Consider the following 26,586-nt stretch of genomic DNA (forward strand, 5'->3'; position numbering starts at 1 on the left):
CAAGCCGTGCAGATACAAAGCCTGCAGACGGAGGAGGCGAGGGCCGCTCGCTGCCCAATCGCATAAGTCACAGGATTTGGGGGAATCACATCTCGGGCACTTTTTGCTGCTGGAGAATAAGGCCTGGGCTACACCAGTGAGATGAATTGCTTACATACCGAGAGATTTAAAGGACCACTATTGCGAAAATCATACAATTTCAATTACATGTAAACACATACAAATAAGAAGTATGTTTCTTCCAGAGTAAAATGAGCCATAAATGACTTTTCTCCTATGTTGCTGTCACTTACAGTAGTTAGTAGAAATCTGACAGAACTGACAGGTTTTGGACTAGCCCATCTTCTCATGGGGGTTCTCAGTGTTTTCTTTACTTTCAAAAGCACTTAGTGAATGGCAGCTGCACCATCCCACTGCCAAACAAAGTGTGCAGAGAGCAGGGAGGCTGGCCAGTATCTTTTTTGTAAATCCTTTTCAGGGAGCGTCTTTATAAACAATAAAGGCCATGCTGAGAATCCCCTATGAAGAGATGGATTAGCCCAAAACCTGTCTGTTCTGTCAGATTTCTACTACCTACTGTCAGTGACGGCAACATAGGAGAAAAGTAATTTATGGCTCATTTTACTCAAGAAGAAACTTACGGTACTTCTTCTTTGTATGTATTTACATGTAGCTTAAATTTCATGGTAACAACAACAACAACAAATAACATTTGTAAAGCGCTTTTCTCCCGTGGGACTCAAAGCGCATAAGCATGGCTCCGACCATCGTGGTACAGAGGAAGAATTTTATAAATCTGGAAATGCTAGGCTAAACAGGTGGCTTTTCAGTCTGGATTTGAATAGCTCCAGGGATGGTGCTGTCTTTACTGGGTGTGGTAGGGAGTTCCAAAGAGTAGGGGCAGCATGACAGAAGGCTCTGTCTCCAGATTTTTTGAGGTGCACTCTGGGAGTGACCAAGTTTATAGAACTTGCTGATCTGAGGTTGTGAGAGGTGTGGTGCAGCTTCAGCAAGTCCTTCATGTATCCAGGGCCCAGATTGTGCAGGGATTTGAATGTCAGCAGTCCAATCTTGAAGAGTATTCTCCATTCTACTGGTAGCCAGTGCAGTGAGCGAAGGATCGGTGTAATGTGACAGTGGCGAGGCTGGTTTGTTAGCAATCTGGCAGCAGCATTCTGCACTAATTGCAGGCGACGCAGGTCCTTTTTGGGGAGGCCAGCATAAAGGGCATTGCAGTAGTCCAGCCGTGATGTGATGAAGGCGTGGACTAGGGTTTGAAGATCCTCTGGGGGAATCAGATGTTTAATCTTTGCAATGTTCTTCAGATGAAAGAAGGAAGATTTAACTACAGATGAAATTTGGTTTCTGAAACTCAATTCCCCATCGATTAGTACGCCAAGGCTGCGCACAAGGTTGGAGCTGTTTATGTCTGAATTCCCAATCCTGATTGGTGTTGCTTTAGGATAGAGCTGTTTTGATGGCGAGCACTGGCTTTGGACAAACAGGACCTCAGTTTTGTCAGCATTCAGTTTCAACCAGTTATCATTCATCCATGCCTGAAGCTCAGCTAAGCAAGAGTTTATTTTTGGGGTAGGGTCTGTTCCACCAGGTTTGAAGGACAGGTATAGCTGTGTGTCATCGGCATAGCAGTGGTACGTCAGGCCATGTCGTTGGATAAGTGTACCGATTGGCAACATGTAGATTGCAAACAGCAGAGGGGATAGGATTGATCCTTGTGGCACTCCGAATTGTAGAGGTGCAGGTTTGGACATTATAGGTCCTAGGGATACTCTCTGTGTTCTGTCAGTCAGGAATGATCTGAACCACTGGAGGACTGATCCACTGATGCCACAGTACTCCTGCAGTCTGTTAAGCAGGATTTTATGGTCAACTGTATCAAAAGAGGCTGAGAGATCCAACAGGATTAGGATGGAGCATTCCCCTCTGTCCCTTGCCATGAGCAGATCGTTGCAGACTTGGATGAGGGCTGTTTCACAGCTGTGGTGTTTCTTAAAGCCAGATTGTAGAGGGTCCAGGATGTTGTTTACTGACAGCCTGGTTTCAAGTTGCAGATAGACAGCCTTTTCAATAACTTTACCTAAGAAGGGGAGGTTGGAGACAGGTCTGTAGCTGCTCATAGCATCTGGATCCATGGAAGGTTTTTTAAGAAGGGGCTTGATGATTCCTTCTTTTAGAGAGGTAGGAAACCTCCCTGCTTGCAGAGAGCAATTTACTATTTTGTGAAATGCTGGACCAAGCAGGTCAGGGCATTTCAGCATATGTTTAGTTGGTCCAGGGTCCAGGTCGCAGGTTGTCTGGCGGAGACGACAGAGGATGTCTGAGATCTCTTCCTCACTAATACTTTTGAAGTCAGTCCAGGGTGTTAGGTTGTTTTTGCAGCTATTTCCATTAGTTGCATGAGTCTTGGGTGCTGTGGACTGAATGAGAGACCGAATAGAAGATACTTTGTCAGCAAAGTAGCAAGCAAATTTCTCACATAGCTCCTTTGAGGGAGTTATAGTGGGTTTTAGACAGGATGGATTACATAGTCTATCAACTGTGCGGAATAGTTGGGCTGGTCTGTTGGCGGCCTTTGCGATCTCCTGTGATAGGTAGGAGGATTTTTTCTTGGTGATCGCATTTTGGTAGCTTTCCAGGTGAGAGACAAGGGTGTGTTTATCTTTTGAATTCTGAGATTTTCGCCACTTCCTTTCTAGTCTGCGCACTTCTTTCTTTATGTCCTTTAGTGAGCTGTCAAACCACCGTGCATGGTGAAGTGGTGTAGATCGTTTGATGCGAACTGGAGCGAGGGCGTCATAGGCAGATGACACTGCATGGTTGTATATCAGGACCATGGAGTCTGGGTCTACGCAATGATTGGTTAATGCGTCGAAGTTGAGGATATTCTGAACGTGCTGGGGTGAGACATCTTTCAGTGAACGGTATTTTATGAGTTCTTTCCCTCTGTGTTTTATCGCTGGTGCTGTCAGAGAGAAGTGGATGGTGTGGTGGTCTGACCATACCACTGGGTTTATATCCATGTGTGATATTAAAAGTCCGGAATGAAATATAAGATGGTACTCATCCTTTAACTCTTTGTAAGCAGTTCAGAGTTAATTTGGCTGTTATTCTCAGTGCTGCTCATCCAATATGCGGGTATCCGAACTATCCAGATAATCCAAACTTTTTCCACTATCTGAACTTTGAATTGGGTTTCAGATATCTTTCTAAATCCGAATAGCACTATCCGAGCAAACTCGGATTTTCCATGTGAAATCCGAAATCCGGGCGGATAGTTTTTCAGAATATCCGAGCAGAGGCCTTCAAAGGTAAAAAAGAGAGAGAGAGAGACCATTTTCAGGCCACTTCCGGTTTTCTATCTGGATATCCAAATCCGGCTGGATATCCAGGATATTGGGTTCGGATATCCAATTTTACTCGGATACCAAAAAGTTCGGATTCGGATATCCGATTCGGATCCGTATATCTGGGTATCCGGATCCGAATTCAATTCGGGTTTTGAAAAGGGGTATTCGAGCAGCACTGGTTATTGTTAATGTGGGCTGTTATTGCTAAATGATACCAGACGCAAGAGAGGGATATGTAGGCTGCCATAGTTATCTCCTTTTGGTACTTATCCGTTAGCCGGACGCATCCGGCAGGTGGCGCTAATTACTATTCTCCCTCCAGGCCGACATGATAGTAGGGAAAGATGTGACTCTGGTGAAGTTTTGTCGCCACCTGCCGGATGCGCCCGGCTAACGGATAAGTATCCTCCTTTTAAACAATACCAGTTGCCTAGCAGTCCTGCTCATCTCTTTGGCTGCAGTAGCATCTGAATCACACACCTCAAACAAGCATGCAGATAATCCAGTCAGGCTTCAGTCAGAAACATCTGATCTGCATTCTGCATGTTTGTTCAGGGTCTATGGCTGAAACCATTAGAGGCAGAGGATCAGCAAGACAGCCACGTAACTGGCATTGGTTAAAAGGGAACCTGAAGTGAGAGCGACGTGGAGGCATTCATCTTGCTCCGTTAGCCCTCGTATAAAGGTCTCAAGTAAAAAGTGGGACAAGGACATGGTACATCATGGATGTTGGCTATATAAGAATCTGTGAGGTTCTTGGTAAAATTCTCATTCATTTAGAGCCAATATTTCAGCAAGAAATCTATAGACAGAGTTCTCTTCTAAGATATACTGTATATATAACAGAGAAATTCAGTCTAATGAAAGTATTTTTAGAAGTGATTGCAACTGGGGTTAGTCTGGACTATAACGAGCCAGGCACATATCGGGCTCATTAAACCCTAATTTTCCATGAAACAAGTACAATTAATGTGATCCTACAGTATATGCCAGCACAACCCAAAAGCGAGGTTGGGAAGTGGCTGGCACGTTTTGAACATATTACGTCCATTGTATGATTCAATGAACAACTTATAATTTAGGGTGCACCTCTACTCCACCCTCGGCCCACCTACAATGGGATGGGACTAATTAAAGCTTGCTTAAAGGAAACCTGAAATTGGATAAAAAAAAATACATACCTGGGGCTCCAGTCCCCTCCAGGTTTATTGCTCTTTCGCTTGTCTTAGCCGCCTCCTCGTTCGTCTACAAAAGACCCTGGAAAATCCTCTGGTCTGGGGCCAACTGCACATGCGTTGTCTGGCCGCATGCTGCCATCGCTGGGAGTGTTCTGCACCTGCGCAGGCTGCTGCTGTGCAGGCGCAGAATGCTCCTGGTGACGGGAGCACGACGGGGAGCGTGCATGGCCGGACTGCGCATGGACTGGCCCCAACTGGAGGATTTTCCGGGGCCAGTTGAGGATGAAAGAGGATCTGGAGGTGGACGGCAAGGGAGCGATAAGCCCTGAGGGGGCTGAAGGAAGCCCCAGGCATGTATTTTTTTTTTTTTTTACCCCACCTCAGGTACAATTTAAAGAGACTCTGAAGCCTTTAAAATTACCTGTTTTTATTAGCCAGTCCTTTTCAGCATTATTGGCATAGATGAAACGCTGCATTTCTGCGACTAAACGAGGCCTTTATCACCCCAAAATCCCGGGGCAAAATTCCACGGCTTACAAAGTCATGGATGTTGCTGCCCGGGGAAGGCAGAACTTTGAGCTGTAGCTCTGCCTCCAGTCACGGCGATCTTTGCCTCCTCCCACCCCTCTCAGTGAAAGAAGACTGGGAGGAGCGGGAGAAGGCGGCAATCCGCTGGAATTGATGCGAATAGAGGCAGAACTACTGCACAAAGCTCTGCCTCTAACAGGAAGGAGCCCCACAATTTGCCCCGGGGATTTTGGGGTGATTTATCTATGTCATTAATGCTGAAAAGGGCTGGATAATAAAAACAGGTCATTTTCGAGGCTTCAGTCTCTTTTTAACCCAGGTTTCCCAGTGGCGTAGTTAAGGAGCTGTGGGCCCCGATGCAAGTTTTACACGGGGCCCCCCAAGCACTCTATACATAACAATTGATACGGCGCACCAAAACCTGCCAATGGCAGCTACAGTGTCAGAGGTGCAAGAGGGGACGGGGGACATTTTTTATGATAACCAATATTCAAAGTATCAATAGAAGTGATTATTATCAGCCCTGGACAAATAGAGAGCTAATACTGCAATTGAGGGAGGGCCCTTCGGGGCCCCTCTGGCCCCGATGCGGTTGCAACCTCTGCAACCCCTATTGCTACGCCCCTGAGGTTTCCTGTATTTATGATGTATCTGTAATGTTATAAAGAGGGCTATTGCTTGTTGCTGCTAACTTGCTAAGGCTACTGCTTCTTGTTTCCTGATTCATGCACCATAAACACAGAATCCTTGTACTGGTGGTGATGCCTGTGTCTATGCTAACAGCTGTGAGAACTTTTCTTAGAGGAGGGGATTTCTAACAGACCGCAATGATCTTGTTTGATGGAATGAACGATGCTCTCAATGATCATCTCTCTTTTTCATCCCCATCTTCCGCTTTGGCCAATGGCCATGCATGAGTTTGTCTGGCTGCTTCATAGCGCCACCATCCTTGGGCAAGACAATAAACATGGGAATATCAACCCAACGTACCTCCTAGTTTCTCTGTACCTCCAAGCTGTTGCTGTGCCATTTCACCTGCCACTGTGCCGGTAAAGTATGACAAATAGCAGAAACAGCGGAAGGCAAAAGAGATACATCGAGTCAAAGGAAAGAAACAATAACCTTGAGTGTAGGACGTGTTTTCGCAGCTCTTTGAGACATAATCGATTTTAATGAACTTCACTTTCTTTGTCTTGTTTCGGATCACCTCTCCGCTCGCGCCGCGATGTCATTCTGAGCTCATGGCGCTCCGTCCGCTTTATGGAGTTAAATTATTGCAGGATGGTGGATCAATGTTAATAACGTCCTGTTACTGGTACACTTGGTGGAGTAAATATGTTCTCGGCCCCAGACCTCCGTCTCCAGCGAAGGCCGTGTGCTATTTATCGCTGTTATTATGCCTTTTCATACAAGCTCTCAGAATTGATTTTATCATTTCGTTCTGGTGCCACGGAGGTGAGACTGCTAAATGCAATTGTAATGGGCTCAGGAGGGAGGAGCCATCATGGAAGGGTTTTCAAGGAATGCTGCGGGGAAAAAAGAGGACCTGTCAAATGGTGGAAAAATAGTACAGGCTGAAGCCCATCTTTTCAAACTGTAAGGCTAGGTTCACAGTGGGATGTTATAGCCACGTTATAAACCTTTATAATGCAGAATAGCACACTGCAATGAAAAATCTATGCACTGTTAGCAGTGTACATGTTGCGTTGAGGTGTAACGTGCTGCGTTTGGCTAAAGTAAATCTATTGTAGACGTTCCAATGTTTGCATATGAGTAGTAATGCCTATAGCAGGAGCCCCAGATAATTATTACTCGTTCATTACATGTGCGGTTTATAGTACACACACTTAGGTGTACCTGAGATGAGATGTGTGGCCCAATTTATACTTCTTTTAGCCCCATAAGGTGCATGAAGTCCCTCAACGTCCACCCCGGTCACTCCGTTCTCTTAGAATTCCTCCCGGTAATCGGGTCAGTCACCGCTAAACGTGGTCTTCAGCGCATGCGTGGCTGGACCGAGCGCGCGCTGAAGACCACAGGGATGCTAAAATTGGCATTTCTGATTGGAATTCGGAAAATGGAAATCGGAATGCTGCGGAAATCCGATTTGCCGCAACTCTGTAATTTTAGCCCAATCACAGAACTCGAAAGCATTGGACCAATTAGAGGATGCAGAATTTTTCTGTAGAAATTGTGGTCATTTTAGACCAATCACAAGAATTAATTTTTCCGATTTCCGATTTTTTTTTGTAATTTTTTTGCATTCTAGGATGGTTGGTTTAGATAGCAAAAGCTTCATGAAACTATCTTGTAGTGGCAATTGCCGCTGGGAGACTGATGATGGAGCGACCTTCAAGCGGAGATGCGCACACATTGGCACGCATGATCTCCTGCAAACCAATCCCCGAGGACTTGACGCAATTCGGCGTTAGGCGGTCCTGGGGTAGCTGCCGCGTTCACGCCCATCGGCGTGACGTGGTCATTAGGAGGTTAAAGGGATACTGAGCAGCTGTAAAACACACAATTTGTACTTACCTGGGGCTTCCTCCAGCCCACCGTAGACCATGAAGTCTCTCAGCATCCTCCTGGCTCCTCACCTGGTCCTGCGGTCGGCTCCGGTAATTGGAAACTTCCGCCTGAGGTCGCCACTACGAGTATCATAGTGCACGTTATGCGTCATCACGCCGGCCGATATGCATCATGATGCCGGCCGGTGTGAGAGTCCTGGGCATGCGCGGTTTAGAATTAGATAACCGCGTTTGCGCAGGACTCTCACGCTGGCCACCGTGATGACGCATGCGAGGCGGAGATTCTTACTGGTGGCTTCAAGCGGAAGTCACCAATTAACAGTAACTAAGCAAACAACGTTTATAACACTGACACTGCAGTGCGTCTTTGCTACTGTAAAAGTGCATACACATAGCACCGTTTTAGCACTGTTCATGACTCTGGTATTAAGAATTGGAGGAGAGATAAAAACCATGACCTCAACCCTCTCACTGGGTATGGTGGAGAAGGGGTAAGGTGGGTGTTGTAGGTCTAGCTTCCAGCAGGTACTTGAGGAACCTGGGAGACTCCACCATAACATGCAGGCCCAAGCAAGAACCACTTTCATAGCATCCGAAACATAGCTTTTCGGGAACTTAATGATTATTTGGGTTGCTTTTACATGGTAAGACAGTGTTAATGGATTGGGCAGGGAGTAACTCTGAGAAGATGATCAGCAGGGGCAAAACTACAATTCATGCTCTTCCTCCACTAAAACTTGCTTGGACCTTCCAATCCTGTCCTCACGTGACAACCCCCACAGCCAGGTGGCCCATCTGCTGAGGGTCATTTAACAAGTTGGGTCACCATGATTCCCCCTACACTAGTTTAGCCATCATGACTTTATGACCCGTGAAAAGTGTGATCAGATCAAAACCGTTCCAGGTCAGAGGACCTCTCTCAGGGTGGGAAGGATGGGGAGTAGTTGTAGTATATAACTATAGAAAAAAGGGGGGACAATAAATCAAGAAATTGTAAAGTAAGAAGTTAAAAAATAGAAGAGAGATCAAGAAATGATTGATATTCACTATGTAATTTGTTATATTGTTTGATCCACAATCAGCCTGCACGTTGTCACCTTTACTACTGGCAGACATAGACACAGCACCAACTGCCATTTTCTATTACCACACCCCCTAACAATGCGATAGGCTATTTTTTTTCTTTTTTTATAAATATACTGTACAAATGCACAGAGGGAGATACTGGTTGCTTGGCAGTTGGAAACAGCTGTTATTTCCATCAATGCAACAAAGCTCACAGACCGCAAAATGTCAGGACCTAGGTGCTGACATCACACTGTGGGAGGGATTTTACCCCAATTTCAGCCATACAGACCCCCTGATGATCTATTCGAAAGAAGGTTAAGATTTCCCGTGGGAAAAGGTGTATCAGCTACTGATTGGAATGAAGGTCAATCCTTGGTTACAGTTCCTTCATCATTTCTGCTGCCTGGACGTGAAGCTCACGTCCGGGCAGCTGCTCTGCTGTGGTGTCGTGCCCCCGCACGCGATTGCAGGGCGCAATCCCGTGCCCCCGTGCTGTCCCCCGTTAGCCCTGCGATCAGTGAACAGGAACATGGTTCCTGATCACCGATCCGTGTTCCCAGCAGAAAAACTGAAGCGCTCTTACAAGAGGTTAGCGAGAAGCACAAGGAGAAAAAAAATAACTCAAGGTGGCCATCTTATGGCCAAATAGTAAAACTACTTCTACATATTTCTACATTACAATTTACACATAAAATAACATTAAAAATGAACTGTTTATTTCCCACACCGAAATATTACCCAAATGAAATTTTTAATGGAAAAAAAAAATACAATAAAAAAAAAAAAAAGACATAAATAGTTACCTAAGGCTCTGAACTTTCTAAATATGCATTTGAAGGGGGTATACTACGAACATTTTTTTAAATTATAAGCTTGTAAATAGTGATGGATGCAAAACTGAAAAAATGCACCTTTATTTCCAAATAAAATATTGGCGCCATACATTGCGATAGGGACAAAATTTAAATGGTGTCATAACCGAGACAAACTGGCAAATAAAATACATAGGTTTTAATTATGGTAGCATGGATTATATTAAAGCTATAATGGCCGAAAACTGAGAAATAATGAATTTTTTCCGTTTTTTTTCTTTTATAATCCTGTTAAAATGCATTTATAAACAAATAATTCTTAGCAAAATGAACCACCCAAAGAAAGCCTAATTAGTGGCGGAAAAAACAAGATACAGATCAATAAATTGTGATAAGTAGTGATAAAGTTATTAGCGAATGAATGGGAGGTGAAAATTGCTCTGATGCATAAGGTGAAAAATCTCCGCGGGCTGAAATGGTTAACAGCCCTCACAGCCCTCTGCCCCCCTGGAACTGCTTCCCCCAGTAGTTACACCTTGGATGCCAGGAAACAAAATCATGAACAACCACTTTAAACCAAGAAATGGCTTGAATAGCAAATTAATGGAATCGGAGCATCTCTTTAAAGGTTTAAAATAGTTTGTGCAGGGTGCTGTGATTTGAACTCCTTCAGGTCATCTCTAAAAATGCAGGAAATGTGCAGTTCTTCAGCTGGTTGCCGGTGCAAAAGAACCTTAAAGCGCTGCACTGAAACGGTGAACGAGCACGCCATATGTCCCCAGCAATCTGTAGAATAATCCGGGCGCCTCTTTGCGTCTATTTCTAGCAAGTAAACAGATGGGAGCCGCTTATTGCATCACAGCGGTTCCTTATAATTCACTTTGCGGCAGAGTACGGGTTGGACAATCAGCACACATACAAACAACAGCTGCTGTCAGGGAGGCAAGGAACGAGAGTGAATTGTGTTAGAAATGCTTCCCAGAGGTTTTTTCTAAGTAGCTCATTGCAGCCATTCCCTCTTCCCCAGAGGTCTGCTGAATTCGCCAAATAAGAGAAATAAATATGACATTATTAGTAGCTTTAATAATTCAACATGAAAACATTTTTCCTGCGGATACAAGCTGGTCTTTTAACTGTTCTGTAAGCAGACGTCGCGGAAAAAGGAAAAACAAAAATGATGAGAATTCATTAAACGACATTAAAGGAAGTTAACCAGGCAAACTGAGAACAGAAGCGTGGAGGACAGCACTTTCTACATATCAAAACTGAGCTTCGAAATCCGCCATGGTTCAAGTCTGGAGAACGTACAACCTGCAGAAGGTCCTGTAAGATGATGATTGTGAAGGGAGTCGACAGTATGTAGAAGAACATAGCTTGGAAGGAGCAATACTGCTGATATAACTGATGGACTTCAGCTCCAGGAAACAGTAAGGGCCCGTTTCCACTTGTACGGTGGGAATCGCCGCGGAAAAAATTTACATGCAGATGCGAATTTCGCATGCGGTTGTATGCGAATTCTCATGCGAATTCGCGTACAATTTCACATGGATGACAATGTATTCGAATTTAACCATGACAGTGCCTGTGTGCTTTTCCATTGTTTCTATGCGAAATCGTATGTGAATTCGCATGAAAATTCACATACCAAAACCGCATGCGAATTTCCTATTAAATACATTGTATGTGAATGGCATAGCGGTGTGCGGTATGCAAATTCTGATGGCTCTGCCGTGCAGATTTTTTCTGCACAGAAAAATGCTCATAAATCCTGACAAGTGGAAACAGTCCCATTCACTTGTATTGCCCAGTGCTGGGCCGAAATTACGCATTAGCGTAATTACGCATCGTAATTCACTACAAATGCACCGTAAGCATTACGTGTAAGGTTACTGTCGTACGCGTAATTAATTACGCGTAGACCGTAGGTTACGTTATTACGTGTAACAAATTACGCGTAAGACAGTAAACTCCCATTGAAATTACACAGTCTGCCGTAATCGCGTAATATTACGCTCCCGTATAATATAAAAAAACCGCCGACTTTAAGGGTTAATAGCAAAGCCCCCTTAAGTGCTAAGAGCCTCAAATTTGAAGAATATATTAAGGAGATCAGAAGGAATAAGAGGAAAATTTTTTTTTTCAAAAAGACCTTATAGTTTTTGAGAAAATCGATGTTAAAGTTTCAAAGGAAAAATATATACATTTAAAAACCCGCCGACTTTAACGGTTAATAGCAAAGCCTGCTTAAAATTTAGGAACACCAAATTCACAGGGTATATTAAGGGGATCAGTGGAAATGAGAGGAAATTTTTTTTTTCAAAAAGACCTTATAGTTTTTGAGAAAATCGATTTTTAAGTTTCAAGGGCAAAAATGTCTTTTAAATGCGGAAAATGTCAGTTTTTTTTGCACAGGTAACAATAGTGTTTTATTTTCATAGATTCCCCTAAGTGGGAAGAGTTTTACTTACTTCGTTCTGAGTGTGGGAAATATTTAAAAAAAACGACGTGGGGTCCCCCCTCCCAGACCTCTTTAACCCCTTGTCCCCCATGCAGACTGGGATAGCCAGAATGCGGAGCACCGGCCGCGTGGGGCTCCGCACCCTGACTATACCAGCCCGCATGGTCCATGGATTGGGGGGTCTCGGAAGGGGAGGGGCAGCCAAGCTTTCCCCTCCCCCTCCGAGCCCTTGTCCAATCCAAGGACAAGGGGCTCTTCTCCACCTCCGATGGGCGGTGGAGGTGGAGGCCGCAATTTCCTGGGGGGGGGGTTCATGGTGGCATCTGGGAGTCCCCTTTAAAAAGGGGTCCCCCAGATGCCCACCCCCCTTCCCAGGAGAAATGAGTATAGAGGTACTTGTACCCCTTACCCATTTCCTTTAAGAGTTAAGAGTAAATAAACACACAAACACATAGAAAAAGTATTTTAATTGAACAAAAAACCACGAAAAAAGTCCTTTAATATTCTTAATTAACCATTAATACTTACCTGTCCCTTTAAATAAATGATCCCTCGAAATAGCCTCGGAAATGTTCTATCAGTTACAATGTAACAAAGTTATTACAATGTAACAAATTTGTTACATTGTAACTACGCCGCACCCAACGTCACTCGCCGCTTAGCCGCCGCATACGCGTCTGCGCTGCACAGACCCGACAGTGCTCTGAGCTATATAGCTCAGAGCTCTCTAAGCATCTTTGAATTTGGGCTCCAAGGAGCCCCATTGGTCCTTAGCAGACCAATGGGGTTCCTTCAAATCAGAAAGAACCGCATTGGTCTGCTAAGGACCAATGGGGCTCCTTGGAGCCCAAATACAAAGATGCTTTAGAGAGCTCTGAGCTATATAGCTCAGAGCGGAGCAGTGCTTTTCAGCGCTGCTAGATTTGGGCGCAGCCGGCGCATCCATAGACTTCAATAGGAATCATTCCTATTGAAGTGCTCAGTGAGTAACGTCGGCTCCGTCAGAAGACAGAGCCGAAGTTGCTTAAAAACATAATAATTCGGCCTCCAGCAATCGCTGGAAGCCGAATTATTTCATTCCCCTACTATCCATGTCGGCCTGGAGGGGGAATAGTAATTAAATCGGCCCGGACTTGTGCAGAAGCAGGATCAGCTATATAACGCTGTATCCTGCGCCCAAGTCTACCGGCGCCATGTACGCAGCTCAGAGCTCTGTCGGGTTCAGGACGCTAAGTCCCGCCGGCTCTCGCTGCCCTCCCCGCCTCTCCCACATGTCACCCATATACATGCTGGCACCCATGGGTGCCAGCATGTATATGGGTGACAGGTGTGGGCGGAGTGGACGGCGGGAGCCGGCGGGGACTTAGAGTGTATGCGGCGGCCGGCGGGTGAGCGGCGAGTGACGTCGGGTGCGGTGGAGTTACAAAGTAACAAAGTTGTTACATTGTAACAACTTTGTTACATTGTAACTGATTAGTATATTTCCGAGGATATTGCGTGGGAACTGGCTTTTAAAGGGACAGGTAAGTATTAATGGTTAATTAAGAATATTAAAGGACTTTTTTCGTGGTTATGTTTTTTGTTCAATTAAAATACTTTTTCTATGTGTTTGTGTGTTTATTTACTTTTAACTCTTAAAGGAAATGGGTAAGGGGTACAAGTACCTCTATACTCATTTCTCCTGGGAGGGGGGATGGGCATCTGGGGGACCCCTTTTTAAAGGGGACTCCCAGATGCCACCATGAACCCCCCCCCCAGGAAATCACGGCCTCCACCGCCCATCGGAGGTGGAGAAGAGCCCCTTGTCCTTGGATTGGACAAGGGCTCGGAGGGGGAGGGGAAAGCTTGGCTGCCCCTCCCCTTCTGAGACCCCCCAATCCATGGACCATGCGGGCTGGTATAGTCAGGGTGCGGAGCCCCACGCGGCCGGTGCTCCGCATTCTGGCTATCCCAGTCTGCATGGGGGACAAGGGGTTAAAGAGGTCTGGGAGGGGGGACCCCACGTCGTTTTTTTTAAATATTTCCCACACTCAGAACGAAGTAAGTAAAACTCTTCCCACTTAGGGGAATCTATGAAAATAAAACACTATTGTTACCTGTGCAAAAAAAACTGACATTTTCCGCATTTAAAAGACATTTTTGCCCTTGAAACTTAAAAATCGATTTTCTCAAAAACTATAAGGTCTTTTTGAAAAAAAAATTTTCCTCTTATTCCCACTGATCCCCTTAATATACCCTGTGAATTTGGTGTTCCTAAATTTTAAGCAGGCTTTGCTATTAACCGTTAAAGTCGGCGGGTTTTTAAATGTATATATTTTTCCTTTGAAACTTTAACATCGATTTTCTCAAAAACTATAAGGTCTTTTTGAAAAAAATTTTTTTCCTCTTATTCCTTCTGATCTCCTTAATATATTCTCCAAATTTGAGGCTCTTAGCACTAAAGGGGGCTTTGCTATTAACCCTTAAAGTCGGTGGCTACCTAACATTGATCCATGCGTCAACTTTTCCGCTTGGCAGCATGACCTTACGCATTAATTGCTAGTAGGATTTTACGTGTAAGCCAATAACGTAACAACCCGAATTACGGTATTCTTACGCGTAATTGCGTAAGGGCTATGCGTAATTACAGACATGTACCGAAATTTAATGTCTACGCCGTTAGCGTAATTCCGTAATGCGTAATAGCGTAAAATTACGCGTAATGATCCGTAAGCGTAGCTTTTTCCATTACGCCCAGCACTGGTATTGCCCAAGCGAATTTGCATGCGGGATGCGCATGCAAATTCGCAATAATGGAAACGGGCCCTGATACCACACTGGGCAGTTTTCCTGCAGTTCTTGTCTCTGGGACCTCCATAGCTTCAATACAATTCCTGGTGACCTGAGGATAGGAGATAAGGATGGCAATAAAAGCAATGAAACTTGACAGTGGTTGTAACAGGTGCATAACTACAAAATCATGTGCCTTCTGTCGAACAAAACATGAACAAAACATCAATTGGACTACCTCTCTATGTTTCCCATATTGCTTCCTCCTTCCTGTGATGAGGATGGTGTAAGGCCACTTCCAATCCACACACTTAACAAGTGCTGCAACCGTCCTCCTCCTCCATCCCCAAACAAGTGTGGCCACCATTCCTACTTCATGACAAGAGATGCCACCTTGTCCACCCCATTCTTCACTCACATGTACATAACAAGCACTATCACCATGTTCTCTCATCCCCTTAACAAGTGAGGCCACTATTCCCACCTCATAACAAGTGGGGTCATCCTCCACACATACACACATAATGGGCTTGATTCACAAAGCGGTGCTAACAGTTAGCACGCTGGTAAAAAGCCCTTTATCATGCCTAAACTCAGTTTATAAGTTTAGGTGTGATAAGTTTAGGTGTGATAAGTTTGGGCGTGATAACTATAGCGCCAACTGGGTTAGCACCGCAGTGCACAGCTGATCAAAAGTTTTACGCTAGCAAAGTCTGGTGCACTTCGCATAGAGTTTAATGGCGCTGCTTTGCGTGCGGGACTTTGATCCCGATCTAAACTTATTTAAACTTATCACGCCTAAACTTATCACGCCTAAACTTATCACGCCTAAACTGGCTTTTCACCCGCATGGTGCAATGGTTATCATGCCCAGTGGCGTAGCTAAGGAGTTGTGGGCCCCGATGCAAGTTTTACAATGGGGCCCTCCAAGCACTTTATACATAGCAATTGATATGGTGCACCAAAACCTGCCAATGGCAACTACAGTGTCAGAGGTACAAGAAGGGGATGGGGAACAGTTTGTTAATAATTACCACTATTCAAAGTATCTATGGAAATGATTATTATGAGCACAGGACCAATAGAGAGCTAATACTGTAGTTGAGGGAGGGCCCTCCAGGGCCCCTCTGGCCCAAGGGCCCCGATGCGGTCGCAACATCTGCAACCCCTATTGCTACGCCCCTGATCATGCCTAAAGTCTCTAACTGGGTTAGCACCGCTTTGTGAATCAAGCCCAATAAGTGCTTCCACCACTTCCACCACTCTTCCCTCTTCATTCTTGACAATTCAACTAGCCCATAAGAAGTGTGGTCATCACTCCCCCCCCCCCACCACCACCACCATAGATGCAGCCACCTCACCCCTTCCCCCACCCATAACTGGTTCTGCCACAATTCACACCTATCCTTAACAAGAGTGGTTACCTTCTCACTCCGTAACAAATATTCTCACCTTCCATGGCAAACATCCCCGCCCCCCCAACATATGCAACCATTAAAAGGTCTCCCCATGCCATGTACAGTTGTTTGAAGAAATTATATTACCTACTTTAAGGGAAGCATAGGGGAGGCTTGGGGGACTGGATTGGACAAAAGAAATAGCTAGACCCTAACCCTAACCCATTCCACCCATAACAAGTGAGGCTACATCAACTGATCTTGAGGAGGAACAGTGAGAGCAACCTGGAGCCCTGGAACCTGCTACTCTCAGTAGTATGACTTTGGACAGGGAAAGACTTCAGGATTAAACATATAAGATTACTAATGACTAATGAGGAATTATTGTCATCATGTATTACGTAAATGATAACAATGTACTGTATGTACTGTGACAGCACAACAACACAACAAAAAACAAGGTCATGCAAATGTCTTTGGTAAGAATAGTTCAATGTCTTTGGTAAAAATAAATCGAGTTTGTTCTAGTCTGCGATAAATCGAGTTACCTTGTTTTTTTTTTTTCTAATTTGAGCTCCGCTAACTGGTGCCCAAAATAGTCACTGAGCGCCGCTATAGCTCTAATTTACATTACGACTTATGATGACGCCCCAAAATGCCGCTCTGCACCGAAATTAGCTGTCTCAACTGAAGGTGGGAGCTCTAGAGAGTGGGGGAAGCCCTAGTAAAGTCTTGCAATCGCATGTGGGAATATGAAGTGCGCAGTAGGATCAAAGGGGTGCCTGTGGACGTGAGATGTAGGTCGGGCAGGAAGGAGTTAAAGTTGAGGGGGATAGGGATAGTTAATGTTGGTTGGACTTTACAAAACGGTTATATGTTTGGGTTTAGGTAAGGCTTTAGGAAGGGGTGAATGTTGGGAGGCAGTGATGGGCTCACGCGAGTAATTACGAGTGCTTACACCTGATTCAAATGAGCCTTAATTGCAGCAGCTGAGCGGCTGGATTACAAGGGGTTATTTACCCATAATTCCGCCGACCACCCTGCGTTCCAAACAGCTTGCACGAGTCCTCTTGGACGCGTTGCAAGCCTCATCACGGTGAGTGCATGTGCAGTGGCCCGCAACTAGAGTTGGGCCGAACCTCCGATTTTCGGTTCGCGAACCGGGTTCGCGAACTTTCGCGAAAGGTTCGGTTCGCGTTAAAGTTCGCGAACCGCAATAGACTTCAATGGGGATGCGAACTTTGAAAAAAAAAATAATTATGCTGGCCACAAAAGTGATGGAAAAGATGTTTCAAGGGGTCTAACACCTGGAGGGGGGGATGGCGGAGTGGGATACATGCCAAAAGTCCCCGGGAAAAATCTGGATTTGACGCAAAGCAGCGTTTTAAGGGCAGAAATCACATTGAATGCTAAATGACAGGCCTAAAGTGCTTTCAAACATCTTGCATGTGTATACATCAATCAGGTAGTGTAATTAAGGTACTGCTTCACACTGACACACCAAACTCATCGTGTAACGCACCGCAAACAGCTGTTTGTGTAGTGACGGCCGTGCTTTACTGGTGCGCACCATGGCGAGAGTGCAGGTTTTGGTGGCTTTACAGCCCATATGGTCGCCTGGCTGATGTAGCTGAATGACAGAACAGTGACTGTCCAGCTGATCAAATTTGGTCTGACCACAATGAGGCAACGACCTTATTATCGTGGGTGTGCCCCCCGAGACACTCATCTAGGCGCCGGTCATTGCTCCATTGTGATACGCAAGCCCCTTCACCACGGCAAGGTAATGATCACGAAGGGGAATGGGCGCATGTACATGCCGTTTCTTTTGTTGTTGCAGCTGCCCGCAGTGCAGCCAGAAAAATTAGGCAGTCATGTACACGCACCCGAAAAATTATTACAGCGGCCGCTGCTAGCAGCGGCCTAAAAAATTCAGCAATCCGCCTGGAGTCCCGGACCCTGTTGGTGGTGGCGGAGAAGGTAGTCAAGCGGCCTGCAGGCAGACATGCTGTGTGGAGGGACTGGGAGCGACTTAGTCTTCTTGGGGCAGGCCAGGCAGCCAGTCACACGGCGTGCAGGCAGAGATGCTGTATGTGCGGGGACTGACTTAGTCTTGGGGCGGGCAGCAGCCCTCCGGGATCCATGCCTCATTCATTTTGATAAAGGTGAGGTACTTAGCACTTTTGTGACTTAGGCGACTTCTCTTCTCTGTGACAATGCCTCCAGCTGCGCTGAAGGTCCTTTCTGAGAGGACGCTTGCGGCAGGGCAGGAGAGAAGTTGGATGGCAAATTGGGACAGCTCTGGCCACAGGTCAAGCCTGCGCACCCAGTAGTTCAAGGGTTCCTCATCGCTGTTCACAGCAGTGTCTACATCCACACTTAAGGCCAGGTAGTCGGCTACCTGCCGTTCCAGGCGTTGGTGGAGGGTGGATCCGGAAGGGCTACGGCGAGGCGTTGGACTAAAGAACGTCCGCATGTCTGACATCACCATGAGATCGCTGGAGCGTCCTGTCTTTGACTGCGTGGACACGGGAGGAGGATTAGTGGCAGTGGTACCTTGCTGGCGTTGTGCCGTCACATCACCCTTAAAGGCATTGTAAAGCATAGTTGACAGCTGGTTCTGCATGTGCTGCATCCTTTCCACCTTCCGGTGAGTTGGTAACAGGTCCGCCACTTTGTGCCTGTACCGAGGGTCTAGTAGTGTGGCCACCCAGTACAGCTCATTCCCCTTGAGGTTTTTTATACGGGGGTCCCTCAACAGGCAGGACAGCATAAAAGACGACATCTGCACAAAGTCGGATCCAGTACCCTCCATCTCCTCTTGCTCTTCCTCAGTGACGTCAGGTAAGTCAACCTCCTCCCCCCAGCCGCGAACAATACCACGGGAAGGTTGAGCAGCACAAGCCCCTTGCGATGCCTGCTGAGGTTGTTCTCCTGCCGCTGTCCCCTCCTCCTCCTCCTCCTCCTCCCCCAAAGAAACACCTTGCTCATCATCCTCTGAGTCTGATTCGTCTTCTGCACACGACTTCTCTTCTTCCTCCTCCTCCCCCCTCTGTGCTGCCGCAGGTGTTGAGGAAACAGCTGGGTCTGATGAAAATTGGTCCCATGCCTGTTCCTGCCGTAACGGTTCCTGGTCACGCTCATTCACAGCTTCATCCGCCACTCTACGCACAGCACGCTCCAAGAAGTAAGCGTAGGGAATTAAGTCGCTGATGGTGCCCTCACTGCGGCTCACCAGGTTGGTCACCTCCTCAAACGGCTGCATGAGCCTGCATGCATTCTCCATCAGTGTCCAGTTGTCGGGCCAGAACATCCCCATCTTCCCAGACTGTTTCATTCTACTGTAGTTGTAGAGGTAGTGGGTCACGGCTTTCTTCTGTTCTAGCAGGCGGGAGAACATGAGCAGGGTCGAGTTCCAGCGAGTCGGGCTATCGCAAATGAGGCGTCTCACCGGCATGTTGTTTTTGCGCTGAATTTCCGCAAAGCGTGCCATGGCTGTGTAAGACCGCCTCAAATGCCCACAGAACTTCCTGGCCTGCTTCAGGACATTCGCTAAGCCAGGGTACTTTGCCACAAATCTTTGAACCACTAGATTCATGACATGTGCCATGCAGGGTATGTGTGTCAGCTTCCCCATATGCAAAGCGGCAAGCAGATTGCTGCCGTTGTCGCACACCACGTTGCCTATCTCCAGGTGGTGCGGGGTCAGCCACTCATCCACCTGTTTCTTAAGAGCAGCCAGGAGAGCTGCTCCAGTGTGACTCTCCGCTTTGAGACAAGCCATGTCTAAGATGGCGTGACACCGTCGTACCTGGCATGCAGCATAGGCCCTGCGGAGCTGGGGCTGTGTAGCTGGAGAGGAGAACTGCCACTCAGCCAAGGAGGAGGAGGACAGCGAAGAGCATGTAGCAGGAGGAGAGGAGGTGGCAGGAGGCCTGCCTGCAAGCCGTGGAGGTGTCACAATTTGGTCCGCTGCGCCCTGCTTGCCATCGTTCACCACCAGGTTCACCCAATGGGCTGTGTAGGTAATGTAGCGGCCCTGCCCGTGCTTGGCAGACCAGGCATCCGTGGTCAGGTGTACCCTTGACCCAACGCTCTTCGCAAGAGATGACACCACTTGCCTCTCAACTTCACGGTGCAGTTGGGGTATGGCCTTTCTCGAAAAATAAGTGCGGCCTGGCATCTTCCACTGCGGTGTTCCGATGGCCACAAATTTACGGAAGGCCTCAGAGTCCACCAGCCGGTATGGTAACAGCTGCCGAGCTAACAGTTCCGCCACGCCAGCTGTCAGACGCCGGGCAAGGGGGTGACTGGCCGAAATTGGCTTCTTCCGCTCAAACATTTCCTTCACGGACACCTGACTGCTGCTGTGGGCAGAGGAGCAGGAACCGCTCAAGGGCAGAGGCGGAGTGGAGGAGGGTGCCTGTGAAGGTGGAAGGGAGAAAGCGGCAGAAGCAGATAATGCACCTGATGGAGGAGGAAGAGGAGAAGGAGGGTGGCTTTGCTTTTGTGTGCTGCTGCTGCTTTTGCTCAGGTGGCCATCCCATTGCTGTTTGTGCCTTTTCTCCAGGTGCCTTCGTAAGGCACTTGTCCCTACGTGAGTGTTGGCCTTTCCACGGCTCAATTTTTGTTGGCAGAGCGAACAGATGGCTTTGGTCCGATCTGAGGCACACACATTAAAAAATTTCCACACCGCTGAGCCACCCTGGGATGTGGGCACTATGGGGACCTCAGCAGCTGATGCTGAAGGGCAAGTTGGCTGGCTGTACATAGGTGGCAATACATGGTGCCGGACACTGCCACCAGCTGTTTCTGACGAAGAGCTGCCCCAGCTTCTTTCAGCAACTTCTCTCCTCCTCCTACTCTCTGACTCCCCCTCTGAACTGTCCCCCTCTTCATCTCCTCTATTGGGTACATACAGAGGATCCCTATCATCGTCATCATCGTAATCATCCTGCCCAGCTTCGCTTGCCTCAGACAAATCCAAACATGCACCAACATCAGTAGGTCCTTCATCCTCCTTACACGTTACATCCATAATGTTGCCGCGTAACTCAGACATATGAGCTGGTGAAAATTCATCTGGCTGTAACAACAATAGCTGTGCATCAGTGATTTCACCACTAAATAATTCTTGCAAAGTGTCAAATGCAGCGGAAGTGGTGCTAGTAGTAGCGCTGGTGGCTGAGCAAGATGAGGTGTTCTGTGTCGCTAAATACTCAACCACGTCCTGACAATCTTGGGAGGTGATGGGACGTGCCTTCTTCCGAGCACTGTACTGTGGGCCAGGTCCACACGAAATTACATTTACACGACCTCGCGCAGACCTGCCGGGTGGCCTTCCTCTGGCTCTGCCACTACCTCTTCCTCTACCTGTTTTGTCCATATCGGGTATGCACGGAGTGGTATATCACACTGCGTGCACTCACGTAGGTAGGTGGGTTCACTTAACTGCACAGGTATGCGCACTGATGCGGTGGGTCCACTGAACAGAACAGGTATGCAGTGGCGGGTTCACTAAACAGAACAGGTATACAGTGGCGGTTCACTAAACAGAACAGGTATGCAGTGGCGGGTCCACTGAACAGAACAGGTATGCAGTGGCGGGTTCACTTAACTGCACAGGTATGCGCACTGATGCGGTGGGTTCACTGAACAGAACAGGTATGCAGTGGCGGGTTCACTAAACAGAACAGGTATACAGTGGCGGTTCACTAAACAGAACAGGTATGCAGTGGCGGGTCCACTGAACAGCACAGGTATGCAGTGGTGGGTTCAATGAACAGGTATACAGTGGCGGGTCCACTGAACAGAACAGGTATGCAGTGGTGGGTTCACTAAACAGAACAGGTATGCAGTGGCGGGTCCACTGAACAGAACAGGTATGCAGTGGCGGGTCCACTGAACAGAACAGGTATGCAGTGGCGGGTTCACTTAACTGCACAGGTATGCGCACTGATGCGGTGGGTCCACTGAACAGAACAGGTATGCAGTGGCGGGTTCACTAAACAGAACAGGTATACAGTGGCGGTTCACTAAACAGAACAGGTATGCAGTGGCGGGTCCACTGAACAGAACAGGTATGCAGTCGCGGGTTCACTAAACAGAACAGGTATGCAGTGGCGGGTCCACTGAACAGAACAGGTATGCAGTGGTGGGTTCACTAAACAGAACAGGTATGCAGTGGCGGGTCCACTGAACAGAACAGGTATGCAGTGGCGGGTTCACTAAACAGAACAGGTATACAGTGGCGGTTCACTAAACAGAACAGGTATGCAGTGGCAGGTCCACTGAACAGAACAGGTATGCAGTGGCGGGTTCACTTAACTGCACAGGTATGCGCACTGATGCGGTGGGTCCACTGAACAGAACAGGTATGCAGTGGCGGGTTCACTAAACAGAACAGGTATACAGTGGCGGTTCACTAAACAGAACAGGTATGCAGTGGCGGGTCCACTGAACAGAACAGGTATGCAGTGGCGGGTTCACTTAACTGCACAGGTATGCGCACTGATGCGGTGGGTTCACTGAACAGAACAGGTATGCAGTGGCGGGTTCACTAAACAGAACAGGTATACAGTGGCGGTTCACTAAACAGAACAGGTATGCAGTGGCGGGTCCACTGAACAGAACAGGTATGCAGTGGCGGGTTCACTTAACTGCACAGGTATGCGCACTGATGCGGTGGGTTCACTGAACAGAACAGGTATGCAGTGGCGGGTTCACTAAACAGAACAGGTATACAGTGGCGGTTCACTAAACAGAACAGGTATGCAGTGGCGGGTCCACTGAACAGAACAGGTATGCAGTGGCGGTTCACTAAACAGAACAGGTATGCAGTGGCGGGTCCACTGAACACAACAGGTATGCAGTGGTGGGTTCACAGCACAGGTATGCAGTGGTGGGTTCACAGCACAGGTATGCAGTGGTGGGTTCACAGCACAGGTATGCAGTGGTGGGTTCAATGAACAGGTATACAGTGGCGGGTCCACTGAACAGAACAGGTATGCAGTGGTGGGTTCACAGCACAGGTATGCAGTGGTGGGTTCACAGCACAGGTATGCAGTGGTGGGTTCACAGAACAGGTATGCAGCCAGACAGGAACAAGCTAAGCCTAACTAATCTTTCCCTGAGAGACAGTCTGCAGCAGCTCGCCCTACTCTGACTAATGCAGGCACACGAGTGGCCGTAATGGCCGCCGCTGCCTGCCTTATATAAGGGGGGGGTGGGGCTCCAGGGGCTAGTGTAGCCTAATTGGCTACACTGGGCCTGCTGACTGTGATGTAGAGGGTCAAAGTTGACCCTCCATGTGCATTATGGGGCGAACCGAACTTCCGCAAAGGTTCGCCTGCGGGACGCGAACGCGAACCACTGAAGTTCGCATGGAACCGTTCGCAGGCGAACCGTTCGGCCCAACTCTACCCGCAACCCAGCTGGATTGCGGATTGCACAGAAGCAAAGCAGATCAAACCGGAATGACATCCAGGGAGCTGAAGGACTACATGAGCTTGGAGGAAGCCCCAGGTAAGTTAAAATCCTTTTCTCCTATTCATCTCAGGTTTACTTTAACCCCTTCACGACCGCATAACGCCGATAGGCATGGGAAGGTGGTGCCCCCAGGACCGCCTAACACCGATTGGCGATCGCGGCTGGCAGACTGTTAGAAAATTTAAAAAAAATCGATAGACTTGAAAGAATCGATTTCTGATCGATCGATTCTACAGAATCGATTGATCGATCGGTGGCTGAAATCGACCAGTGTGTGGGCCCCTTAAGATTCATTTGGGTGCTAATTTGTAAGGCTGTGCAGGGAGCTGTTAAACCTGCAGAGTGCTGAATTTGCGAGTGACTGAGTGAAAAATGGTCACTAGGGGGGTGTAAGCCTGTGGTTCTCCTCAACTGGTTAAACAGACCATGTTCTCTAGCCCCGAAGAACCTTAGAAAATTAGACCAGTTATGTGTATGTCTCTCCTCCATGGTCCTCATTACACAAGGTTCTTCATTACACCTAATCTAGTATGAAACTAACTGGAAGAGATGACGGCAAGAAGACAGAAGACCTGTGACACCTCTGAAGATGATCAGCCTCATCCATAAGACTTCACACTCCTGAAAAACAACATTAAGCTCAATTTAGGAAAGAATTATAACTGTTCCATGCCAGTTTTATTATGCCCAGACTGAGTTATCAGTACAGGATAGAAAAGCCGGTCAGATGGATGCGGCTAATAAGCTGACTTGTGCAACATGTCTTCCAGCAGAAATTAAAGTTCTCTGCTGACTAGATTGGCCTTTTACTGACTGAGGAGAAGATCTCGCCAGAACACCCTGTAACCAACAATAATCATTACATCTTCACCTCATCAGACACACAGCTGAAGAACACCGAGTGATGCATGTGGCATTAGGAGGAACTTGTCGTTGATGCAACGATCGTACTGGGAAAAGACCACCAATTATTGCATTGACATCATCAAATCGGACAGTGGACATCTAATTACCCTTCGTACACTCAATAGGGTTGTTAAAAAACCCCCACCATAAACTTGAAATCAGTAAATTATCTTGATGGACAACTTTTAATGGCTCTGAAATATCCAACTCTGTCATTTGGGACCTCATAAACACAACATAGTAGTTACAGAAGTCATTACATGCTGAACGCCCGTTCCGCAAACACCACCAGCACAAGACCAGGAATTACATAAAGAGGTGTCCGCAAAAGATTGTTCTTCGTGGTCAAATAATCTTTTCTTTACAGATCCTTTGAAAGTTAACAAACCGATGTCAATAAACTTACCGGTATTATTTATTCTTAAATTGTTCAGCTATGATGAAAGTTTTCTTCCAGGATTATCGGTAGAACCAACACTTCCGACATGCCACTTCCTTAAATGCATCTGTACCACCACGTCATTTACGGCTACCTAGAATGATTCTGTTGGCAGACATCGTATAGTATCGGGTCGGTAGAAATAATTTAGGAAACCTCATTGGTGAAAGTTGTTAGGTGATTACTACCTACTTTTCTCGAGCTTGTGTAAGTAGCTGAATGCCTCTGTCTCTATACTGCTTTATTTCTAATAGGAAAAGTTCGGCCAGATTGAAAGTTGATCCCTAAAGCTACTGTAAATACTCACCCTACAGAGGAAGATGGATCCAGTGACATCCTCCTGACGATGAGCGTTCAACGATTCATCTTACGGCTGGCTGGTATGCACGATGTCACATGATGGGCGCGAATGGGAAGTCAAGTGATCGCGGTACTTTGCATTGAGTCATCAGGGGCTTTAAAGATCTGATCCACCGTGATGGTCATTATCACCACACATTGCTGAAATGTCGTTTGTGTAATCGCACTCCTGTACCCCCATGCAAGATTGTGGAAATGATTGCTCGGTCGTCGGAAAAGTCTACGGCAAAATCGCATAGTGGGTACAGGCCTTTAGATCATTATAGCAGTTCTTGCAGGACAGGTTTTCAGCATACATTGTTGAAAACGTAAAGGAAGCTTGGAGCAGGATATAATGGATAATTAGTATGTATCTCTACAACCTTCTACCGTAGCTCCTATCCTCACATTAACCTTCCCTTTCTTAACACCTAACACTAACCTCACTCTAAACTCCTAACATTAACCTCCTCCTCTTCACTCCTAATACTAATCTTTCCGCTTTCCTTTCGCCACTGAATGTGCTCAGCAAGGTCATAGCCGAGGTCCACATCAAACATGCCCACCAGGTACACTCAGCTATGAGATACGCGAGGGTGCCTGGTTACAAGGCATAATACATTACACTATACATAAATAAACCAGTGCAGGTCAGAATAAAGGCAAAACAGTAATTTCCACCGTGCTTGGTTAAGTAAGCTTGGACATTGTTCTTTCCTGGCTGCAGTCATTTATTGCTATCCATTGGCGCTGATAGTGTCCTGATTAAGGGCTTTGCCTCTGACACCGGTGACCGGGGTTTGAATCTCGGCTCTTCCTGTTCAGCAAGCCAGCACCTATTCAGTAAGGAGACCTTAGGCAAGACACCCTAACACTGCCACTGCCTACTTAGTTCAAGTGCTTTGAGTCCCCCAGGAGAAAAGCGCAATCTAAATATTATTGTCTTGTCTTTGCTTGGACTGGCCCTGAGTGACAACAGGAGGCGGTGCACCAAAAATAAGCACTTTGGGGTTTTTATGCTATTAACTGATAATTATTATTAAAGTTTCCACAAGCTTATATTTTCCCTACATGACAGGGTAATCTGCATAAACTAGAACTCAGGGATGGTCATAGTCAACTTCGCTACGCTGGAACTACGCGTAGTTTTACGCAATTACGCTTCGCCAAACTATTTACGGTTTACTTATGCCCGTATGCAGAAAATTTTACGCTTTAATTCCGGGAACTCTTCTATGCGTACATTCTCCTTTCCAATGCGTATATTTGTAAGCATACAATCGCACGTGGAAAATTAGACGCGAGTAA

Source organism: Hyperolius riggenbachi, chromosome 4, assembly GCF_040937935.1.
Source record: "Hyperolius riggenbachi isolate aHypRig1 chromosome 4, aHypRig1.pri, whole genome shotgun sequence".
Lineage (NCBI taxonomy): Eukaryota > Metazoa > Chordata > Amphibia > Anura > Hyperoliidae > Hyperolius > Hyperolius riggenbachi.